The following is an 11,574-nucleotide window of genomic DNA, read 5'->3' on the forward strand; positions in this document are numbered from 1 at the left end:
TCTCAACAGAAAAAGGGAATTTTACATTCAACGATTTTTTAACATTTCAGAAGATGAACTGTGAGGAAAAAACTACCAGATGACTAAATGTAAAGAGAAAATATCATTAATTACTCCATCTATGTCTTATCAGATAAAAAATGCTGAACCTGTCTGAAGAGATACTAAAGGAAGTTGAGACATTAACCAGTCTTCTTGGTTGGCCAGAAAAAAAATCCTTGCTTTCAGTGTATAAAAATGTGTGAAAGTGACCCAGAAAAGACCCTCTCACTGGAATATAGCCCAGCTTTCCGCCTCTTGTACCGGCTTCCAGGCAGCCTGACAGAAAAATGAGACAAGAACCAGAACTGAACTGGGGAGAAAAGAGAATGAAGAATGTGAGTAATCAGGACTTTGCTTCTGTTTATATGAAACTTCCCTTCATCAAGCTCTTCTCAACAGTTTGTCTAGCATGAACCTACAAAGAGTAAAACTATAAAATAAAATAAACTCCTTATTTAGTTTTAATCATGTCTTCACTAAGAGCTAAATAGGCACCTTTAAATAACATTTTAGTTCATTTCTCTGCATTGTATTGTTTGGAGGGAAAGCAGTGGACTGTATAATCTCCATTCTGGGATAGCTTTTGGTCTCCTGAATGACAGGGAAAGCTGTGTCTGTTAGTTATAAGAATCAGAAAGCCCATAAACCATGGGTTCAAGTCCCGGTGCCGACATGACTTTGAGACTTGGGCGAGTCATCCTATGAGCTTTCATATCTCCTAAAATAGTAATGATGGGAATAACTACTTCACAGAACTGCCGTGTGAGTCAGAAAAGGTAATATTAATAACAGCCAAAATTTATAACCTTGGAATAAATGTCTGGAGAGTAATTGTTCATTGAGAGTTGGAACCCTAGACTGCTCTAACTGCTTTAATCAAAAGGACTCTTTGACAACAATCTTTATTTTTTTTATTTTATTTTTTATTTTTTGAGAACAAAAAAGAAGAAGAGAGAGGAAAAAAGCTTAATAGATTCAATCATAAGTCTAATGTACCCAAGAAAATGTAGTCATAGCTTGGCAATGAAAGTCACAAAAAACCAGTGTTTTGTCAGGGAAGAATAAGATAAATGGAAGATTGGGGCTTTTTATTCAAAATATATGCCATTGGGTGTGCATTCCTTAAACCTAACTTACAAGTTTTCTTCAAAAACTCTTGAGCCTCACCCTCCAATCACATCCACCACTCACGAATGTTACCATGTTAATAGTTCTTATCTATGTTTATTGATATTTAATGACAAATTGAAAAACCTATATAACTGTTTTAATGACAAATTTTATAATTTCCCAAAAATGTCAATTTGATTTTTAAATTTTGTGATTAAACAGTTTGTAAGATATATTTGTTAAACTTAACTTTATTTGATTTATAATAAATATTTATTATAGAAAATAAAATTCCCTTACTTAATAGTTAAACTAAGTCTTATGTTAATTAATCCACTATTCTGTATCTATTCTCTGAATTTCCCTGAAAATAGAAAATATATGACCGCATATTCTACACATTCTCCCAGTAACCTACTTGAAATTAAAGAATATCACTGCAAAATACTAATCCCAATACAACTTGAAGCTTCAGTCTTTGACTTTTAAAATACTGTTTTTGTAAAATTATGTTTTTTATCTCTCACATGGCATAGTGGTTAAGATACCAGATTACAGAGTCGGACTGCCAAGTTTCAAATTCAAACTTCATATTGACTGCTTGTGAGATCTTAGACAAGTTATTTAGCCTTTATATATCTTAGTTTTCATGTCTGTAAAATGGAAATATACATAGTACTTACTTCCTAGGGTTATTGTGAAAATTAAATGAGTTCATATATGCTAAGCATTTAAAACAGTTCCTGACACATCTTAAGCTATATAAGAATTTGTTATTTTCTGCTTATCCTATTTATCCATCCACCCTTGCACATATTTGCATAAACAGATTTCTGAAATTATGTTCATTTAAAATATTAATGAGTATTTCTACTTGGTAAGATATTCAGTGTATTTTTCTTTCTTTGTAAATTTGTATAATGCCTGTTTTTTATAGTATGTATGGGCCACTTATACAAACACAACAAAGATTTATTTTGTATATAAATAAGGTAAGTTTGGAGAAAAAAAAAAAAAGACATGAGATAGCCAAAAAATTTTTCTATTAAAAAAAAACTGATAAGAAAGTGAGTCTTTTGGATATAAAAATATGCTATAAATTTATAGTACCAAAAAAATTATTAAAGCAAAAATAGATAAATAAATCAATGAAACAAAATAAATTGCCCAGAAATAGAAGCATGTGTATATGAGATTTCAGTCTGTGATAAAGTAGGCCTATGATATCAGTTGGAAAAAAACAATTTATTTGACAAAAGGTGTTGGAGGCTTCGGGAAAAAAAATTAAGTCAGATTTCTATCTCATATCACATGTAAATTTTAAATTGATTAGAAGCTGGCATTTTACAAACAAAAATATATAAGTCCCTAAAAAAAGGAGATTGTATTAGTTTCCTATTGCTGCAGTAACAAATTGTCAAAAACTTTGTTACTTAATATAACATAAATTTATTCTCCCAAAGTTCTGGCGTTCAAAGTCTGAAATAGGTCTCACTGGGCTAAAATCAAGGGTCAAGTTCTTTTCTGAAGGTTCTAAGGAAGATTGCCAGCAGATCTGACCAGTAATGTATCATTTTAACCACTGAACTCTTCTGCTTCTGAAGATATAAATCAATATAATTCTTAAAAAGAGAAATGAGATGAGAAACTTGGAATTGTAATTTAATATCTATAGTTTTTAAAGAATGTCATATATGTACACAAATAAACAATAGAAAATAGAGCCTGAGAAAGGATACATCGATGTATGCATTGTCATAAGATACATTCGGAAAAATGAGTAGGTAAAGAGGTACCTTAACAGTTTGCTCATATATATATTTTTTTGCCTTTTTGAGTTTATTTCTTTTAATTAAGTTTATTGAGATAACATTGGTTAATATAATTATATAATTTTCAGGTGTACATTATAATTTGACATCTATATATTCTATTGTGTGTTTACCACCCAAAGTCCAGTTCCTTCAGCTACCATATATTTGATCCCCTTTACCCACTTCGCCCTCCCCCCAGCCCCCTGTATTTGACCCCCCATCTACCTCCTCCCTCCTCCCCAATCCCCTACCCTCTGATAACCACTAGTCTATAGTCCAAGTCCATGAGTCTCTGTTTGTTTGTCCTGTTCATTTGTTGCTTTTAGGTTTATATCCCACATATAAGTGATATAATGTGATTTTCAACTTTTTATATCTAGCTTATTTCACTTAGCATGAAAACCCATATCTGAAAAGATATTTGCACGCCAATGTTCATAGCAGTTTTATTCACAGTGGCCAGGACATGGAAGAAACCAAAGTGTCCTACAATAGATGATTAGACAAAGAAGCTGTGGTACATATATACAATGGAATATTACTTAGCCATAAGAAGAGATGAAATACTGCCATTTGCAACAACATGGATGGACCTTGAGATAATCATGCTGACCATCATATATTTTTTATTCTATGCATCCTACAAAGAATATATGTGTGTTGCTTATATAAGTTTTAAACAGAAGAAATGAGATTGACATAGATATAACAACATAAAAATATGGCAAAGATAAATTAATTTTTAAAATTTTATTGAACAATTTTTATAGAATCATAAGTATATGTTTGTACAGATATGTATTCTGTAGATACGTGTGTGTGTGTGTGTGTGTGTGTGTGTGTGTCTGTACAGATTAGCATGATTATCTCTGGGAAAGGTTAGGCAGTTGGAAAATGGAAGAGATGGTCAATATTTCAGTATTATTTAAATCTGTATAATATGTACATATTATTTGATAATTTTTAATTAAATTTAAAATATCTAATCCAGTGTGCCCTTGAAGTTAAACTCTAAAATTACCTGGAATAAAATGCTGGATAGTCCTCTGGATTAAATTAATTACAATGACAACTTGAATTTACCAACTCAAATATTCATTTAAATTCCATTTTTAAGCAATTCTTATTCATTCTATGATATGTGGTTTCTCACTTCTCTTCTAGGTCCTGAGTGGGCTGATATGCCTTTTCTCTTGAGTAGATATTATATAACACAACAATTTTAAACATACCTATACTTCCTAGACTTGATTAAGTGTGGGCACAGAGAAGCTTTTTTATTAAAGTGTTAAGGCATAAAAAAAAAAAAATCGAATTTAAGATAAAACTTTACCTATCATTCACAGCCCTCCTTAACTTCCCTTAAACCAAATTTTCAAGCTTTTCTTTCCTCTTTCAAAAATGTTATAGTTCTTTCGGTCAGCTCAAAGCTGCTATTTACACATACTTAATCACCCCAAGCCAAGACTGCAGGGTATAGTTGTACACGTTGTGCCCTGTAGAGGACATCTGGCCAGTGGAATGAGTGGAAACCCACCAAGGAGGTGAGGAGTTCATGCTTACCAACTCTGGGACAGGCAAGGCAACCTCCTGGACCCCAGCCAAGAGTGAACTTGCTCTCCTATGAATATTTGTGACTCATTTACCATACTTTATAAAACACTCATTTATTGACTTTGTTTTCTCCCTGTTTTATAGTGAAATCTCTTGAAGATGAGAAACTGCATTTTGTCATCCTTCCAAGTGCCTAGAACTGATGCATACGATTTAGCAAGAAATACCTGATAAGTGAAAGAATGTATATAAGTGTGCCATAAAACGCCAAAGTAGCATAAATCTTTAGGACTGCTGCATTTCAATTAATATATAAACTTAACTTTCACAATAACTGAGGATCTCAATATTATAGCAATATCTATCTGCCAAAACTCTGAGCTAAGTAGGGCATGAAAATGGTGTAGGGCAATACCCAACTTACAAAAGAGCAAAAAAAGGCATATTTTGAATGTCAAACTGAGACCAAAATATAATTATTTGTTAAAATATAAAGTACTTTGTCTCTTGAGTATATAAGCAAGCCGAATAAGGGAAATAAGCATTCTAACCTAATAGCAACACAGGACTGGAACAATTCAAAGAGAAGCACAATAACGTGCATATAAAGGCAAATTAATTCCATAAAAAATGGAATTCAATAGACGTTCAATTCTGGCATTCAAAATGTTCTGTGAAATAAATAGATACTTCACCCAACTCTCTATTTAGGTTCTACTAATAGGTCATTCTCCCTGAGTTGTATGCTACGATTTCGATAAACAAGTACCATGAAGCAGGAGCCAGCTCCCATCTATAATCTACATTCAAAGCTGGATGTGTAGATTTAGCTCCAAAGATTGGACTACTAGAAACTATCTTGTCAATAAACTCCAAGAATTATATTTTATTACCTCAGCCAATTTAAAAGTCTCAGCACCTCAGCTGCCAGCTTCTTTGTGCAATGTGTTTGTGAATGTTTGGCAAATCAATAACTCTAGATCGATCTCGATGCTTGATCTTGAGTTTTAGAGTTCTAGGATTTAATACCAGGATATCAGGTGATTATAAAATGGCTAGAATGAAAATTATTTGAATAGAAACTAAATCAGCCTGCTTATCCATAGCCAAAATGCCCACGTTGAATTGCAATCTATTGATAATGGTTAGAATCTTACTTGATTGTCAACTTTATTCCTTATTGGCAAGATTGCCTAGGAAATGGGCTCAGAATTTCCAGACATCTACCATTTAGGATCCAAATCTAGCCTGAACTTGGTTTTAAAGAGCTCCATTACCTAGTTTGCATCATGGAAGTAGTTTATTGAGGACCAAAGTCAGTGAGGATGTATCATATTTATTTCATTATATTTAAACATAAATAAGCATATAAAATAAATCATCTTCTAAACAAAAATGGCAAACAAACAGAGACTCATGGACGTGGACAATGGACTAATGGTTACCAGAGGATGGGGGGAGGGGAGAGGGGAAGGTAGACGGGGAAAAAATTTAAATAATTTCTTCAATTAAAATAATTAATTAATTGATTAAAATAATAATAATAATAATAAATATTTAACAAAAAAATGGCAAATTCCTGCAAAAGCCACAACTAGGTCCCTGGACTCAATTCCTTGGTACATGTGAGTCTGACAAAAGGGGTGATCAATGGCTCATGGAGTCCTACCTTCCTATGAGAGAAGTGGGCAAAGTTTCTCTGATTCCTATATTGATTCTACAATCTTCTCACTGCCCACACTCCCTAGGGATCCCTCTTTTCTTAGATACCTGGATTTTGATACTTCAACCCTTCCCTAATGCCACATCTTTCCCAGTATTTTCTGTTTCCCAAGACTCATTCTCTCATGATCACTTTACTCTTCAGTTTTTGATATTTAGGAGAATCTCAACAGCACCTCCTACAATTCTTCCCTTCTTTCTGCTCCAGCCTAACCCAAGTGTTGAATTCATCCACTTTTCCTTGATTTCTACTGAGAGGCATTTCTTATATAGCAGACTTTACTTTAGGTTCAGGGAAATGCATAAGATTTATATTAATGCAACATGAATAACCTCAAATTGAATATTAGGCTAACCTGTTTTTAAAAATAGTCCCTCAGCTTCTTTTTATCAACTTGAGAAACCTCAGTACTGCTGCTCAGTTGGTTTGCTTTCTCCTTCTGTTACTCCTACATAATTGTCATGGGCAATTCCTCTATCTCTGGGCCACCAAGTTTCTCTCTCTAGCCCCTATACCCTAACTGAGATCTTCCTTTTCATATCCTATGGCTCATTGGTCCATATGCATTACTTACTAGTGGGCCATCAACTGTCCTCCACCTCTATAAGAAAAAAGGACCAATGTGGACATGATTTCTGCACTGATATGAAGCATGACATCCCTTTGCTAGAGTCAGTTTCAGTTCCATGTAACAAATTTTCCCCTGTAACTGTGTTTTATCCTTTAATACTTAGCACAAGTTTACCTCCCCTGGATAAATTTCTCTGACCCCTAGCCCCAAAACTCCCTGACCCACTCCTATTTCCATGAATGTGAATTGTTTTTTCTCACAATGTATAAAAAATACATATTTCATAAACCTCTTCTTCCCTAGGAGACTATATGCTTCTCCAGGAAAGAAATCTAGTCTTATTTATTTTTTTAATTTTCCGTTTTCTAACATAATACCTGTGATATAATATGTGCTTAATAAATGTTTTCTGAACTTTTAAATCTCAGAAGTATTTGCATGTTGACAGTAAATATTAAATATTTAATTCCTTCTTAAACCTTCACAAGTAATTATACATCAAATTTAGTTTAAATATTATCTTTTCTATTTAACTTTCCCTGAGTTCCCACAGTGCTTTATTCATACCTTTATTATAATAATATAATCTTTTCACATAAATTGTGCTAAGCACAGTTTTAATATAATTTCAACCAACTAGACACTGGGCTCCTTAGTGGAAAGAATCGTGTCTACTTTATGACAATGTCTCAAGCTACGCAACTCTCATGATGTCCAGACCATGAGTGGCGTTCTTTAGATATTAATTTAAAAAAAAGAGAGAGAGATAGAAAGAGAGAGAGAGGAGGAGGGAGGGAGTAAAAGAGGGAGGGTAAAAGAGAAAAGTTAAGAGATTGCAATCAATAGAATATTATTCAACCATGAGAAAGGAAGATACCCTGCTGTTTGCAACAACATGGATGAAGCTTAAGCGTACACACTAAGTAAGATAAGTCCGAAAGAGAAAGACAAGTACTATATGTGAAATCTGAAAAAAAAAGCCAAACCTATAATGTGATAAATATTGCTTCAATGGCAATTATATTGCAATACATAAGTGCATCAAAGTAACAGGATGTAAACCTTAAATTTACAAATTGTAACATGTCTAATTTATTAAATAAATTAATTAAATTCAATTTTTATTAAATTTATTGGGGGTGATATTGGCTAATAAAATTATATGGATTTCGAGTGTAAATTCAATAATACATCACATGTATATTGTATTATGTGTTCACCACACAGTTAAATTTCTTTCTGTCATCATATGTTTGACTCCCCTTTATCTTATCTACTCCCTATATCCTTTTTCTCTGGTAACTACTAAACTGTTGTCTGTGTCTATGAGTTTTTGTTTGCCTTGTTGCTTTCAGTTTTATATCCCACATATGAGTGAAATTATATGGTTCTCAACTTTTTCTGTCTGACTTATTTCGCTTAGCATGATTATCTTGAGATCCATTCATGTTGTTGCAAATGACAGTATTTCATCTTTTCTTATGGCTGCGTAATATCCCATTGTATATATGCACCATGTCTTCCTTATTTAATCATCTATCAAAGGGCACTTCAGTTGTTTCCATGTCTTGGCCACTGTGAAGAATGCTGCAATGAACATAGGGTGAATATGTCTTCATGGATAAATGCTTCCAAATTTTGGGGGTTAGATACCAAGAAGAGGAATTGCTGGGTCATATGTTAATTCTATTTCTAATTTTTTGAGGAATCTTCATACTGTTTTCCACAGTGGCATTCTAATATACAGTTAGTAGTATTGTAATTGGCAAATTTGTTTTGGAGGGTAGTTTCAAATATATCAAAATTAAATTTGCTCATTCTCTTTGACTCTACATAATTCCATATCTATGAAATCTATGCCACAGAAATATTATGACATCTTTTATTAAACAAATCCTTACTGAAAGTATATTATGCTCCAGGTATTTTTCTAGTTTCTAGGAATGAAGAGAAAGCCTTTGATCTCGAATCACTAGTGAAAGAAGGCAATAAATAAATAAATATGTGTCATACTAAATGGTAATAGGTGGTTTTTTTTTCAGTTGATCAAACCAACATCTTTAAAGTCTTTCTTAATTTCTCTTTTCTCTTTATATTGGTATCTAATTCATCAGCAAATCTTACTGGTTCTATCTTCAAATATGTAAAAATCTAACCACTTTATGTGCACATATATGCATTTACAAAAATGTTTCCCAAGTAAATCAGGACATTATTACCAGATCTAGGGAGAGCAAATAATAGTTATGAAACAAACAACCAAAAACCTACTATAATATACATCTAACATGTATCTAACACAAGGTCTATCCAAGTAATTAGCAGTTGTGACAACATTCTAGCATATCGTGAAGTCGTCATAGCTAGCTATCAAATTTTTATTATTGCATAAATATTTTTATACCCTATCTGAAGATATTTTCTACTGTGGCGATATCTGTTGTTGGACAAATCATTGAGCTAAATGGGTAATGAAAAGCAGTATATTGCCTGACATGTACAAATTGAAGTAAATAAAACTAGAATGGCAATGTAGCGTTAAGATGGCAAAAGTAAGATCTTACATTTCCTGGAACATGAGAATCTTGTTTCTTAAACATATAAGCAAATCAAGTCAGAGCCATAAGCCATGGAGTGGCAAACTTTTTCTGCAAAGAACGAGATACTAAATATTTTAAGCTTTGCAGGGACAGGCAATTTAGAATCTGCCACAACCAGTCAGCACATTAGAGCACAAAAATAGCCATAGACAATACATAAACAACTGAGCATGACTACGTTCCAATAAAATCCCAGGTATCATATAATTTTATCCGTAAAACTTTTAGTATGGATGTTGAAGAGACGAAGTCTCACTTTTAGAAATAGAACCATGTTTTTGGTAGTTGGTGGTCTGGGGCTATTATGTGAAGATCCTTGCCATAACCAGTCTGATAAACAACATAATATTGCAAGGCATAAAAATGCATAGGGCAATAAATATGAATTAAACGCAGTTTAATCACATCGTGTTCTTTAAAAACATTTCTGTGTTTAAAAGTGTGCTGGGGCCTGGCTAGCTCAGTCAGCAGAGCATGAAACTCTTAAATCGTGTGCTGTAAATACAGTTCAGAACCATCCAAGCCTTCATTTGGCCTCTGCTAATATGACTTTCCTCCTGAGTGCATGCTGCTATAATTCAGAACAATAAATGTCAAGAGATAAGAGCAGTCTCTAATCCTTGGTCTAGATTCAAAACAAAAATATGTTGACTCCCCTCAAAAGAACATCCTACTCGAAGCTTTAATAGTCACGGACCTGCAAAGTACTTTTTCAAATTAAATTTACTGGGGTAACATTGGTTAATAACATTATGAGGGTACTTTAGTATAAGTGCTCAGCTAATTAATACCTTTAGCTAACACTTCAATGTGTTTGAAAGCATATGCATCAATCTTTCTGGAATTCTAATTCTTGATCTTCCTTTCAGAGCAACAGGATCTAATATCCAATGAAATGGGGTTCAAGTGGTGGCTATAGGGCACATCAGAGCATATAAAAAATATTTGGACAGAAGCTGAATTTTCACTTGACTCAATAGCCAAGACTTGTTTACTATGGTCTACGAATTTTATTCAAATTCTGTTTGACCTGCCAATTTTTAGGCTGTAAATTATTTTTTGTAATGACAAGATCTCCAAATAAATGAATTCAGAAATTGTATTGACTACCACCATTTTAGCCTAAGAGCCAGTTCAAACAAATACACAAAGCTAAATTACACAATTTAAATTATTAAAATACTTGCATGAGGATCAAAATTCATATTGATTTTATTTTACTTAATACACATTTCAAAGCAAACAGGCATTGGGAGTAAATATTCTACTGAATGGTAGCTGCAGTTTTCTGCAGAGGTCATTTCTAGGCCCTCAAAGTCAATCATCTGTCCATTCCTAGTATGAAATAAAGTGGAGGTCAAGGGACTAGGGGACGCCACATTGAAAAGTCTCTCTTTACTCACCCTCCTTCAAGCATTTTCTATCCTCTTCTCAGCAAAACCCATATGCCCCTTTATTCTTTCTCTTGGGCATCTATAGCATTAATGTTGCCCAGAACCCTTATTCCATACTTAATAACATAAAGCAGCTGATATTAGTGAGTTGAATACATTAGCTTCATTCTCCTTTTTGACACAGCTAATTCCAGTTTTAACCCATATGTCATCATACCCACACCCCAGCCCAATTCTGAATCCTTCCTTCCAGAATGTCTGTGCATTTCCATGGTTAACTCTTATGTCACTGATGCATCTGAGTTTTTTTTCCCAAGAGTCCTTCAATATCACCTCCCATGACTGAAGTATTCCATCATGTGGAACTCAGGTTTATTTCCTTGTTTTCTGAAAAAGAGAAAATAGAAAAAAAAAAATCACTTGTGGGGTAGGCTTTTGTGAAGGTCCGCGGTCAATGGACGGGGTTACAAAACAGCGACACACACAAATATTTCAATATTATCTTCACCAGCTTTGAGAGAAGTATCCTCTTTCCCTCTTTACAAACACTATCATTTCAAACATTCATATGCTCTGGTAAACATAAGAAAGTTCCCAATCACTGTCCCTGAAATATGGAACTTTCAGGAAATTTCATTTTAAGGAAGCAATATTCAATTCCTCTTCTCTTCCTCCTGACAAATTCTCCAAATTGTTCAAAACTCAGTTCAATATTACCTTCTCTATGAAGATTTCCCTAATTCTCTCAACTACAGTTAGTCACTTC

This window comes from Pteropus vampyrus, unplaced genomic scaffold (assembly GCF_000151845.1).
Source record: "Pteropus vampyrus isolate Shadow unplaced genomic scaffold, Pvam_2.0 Scaffold115, whole genome shotgun sequence".
Classification (NCBI taxonomy): domain Eukaryota; kingdom Metazoa; phylum Chordata; class Mammalia; order Chiroptera; family Pteropodidae; genus Pteropus; species Pteropus vampyrus.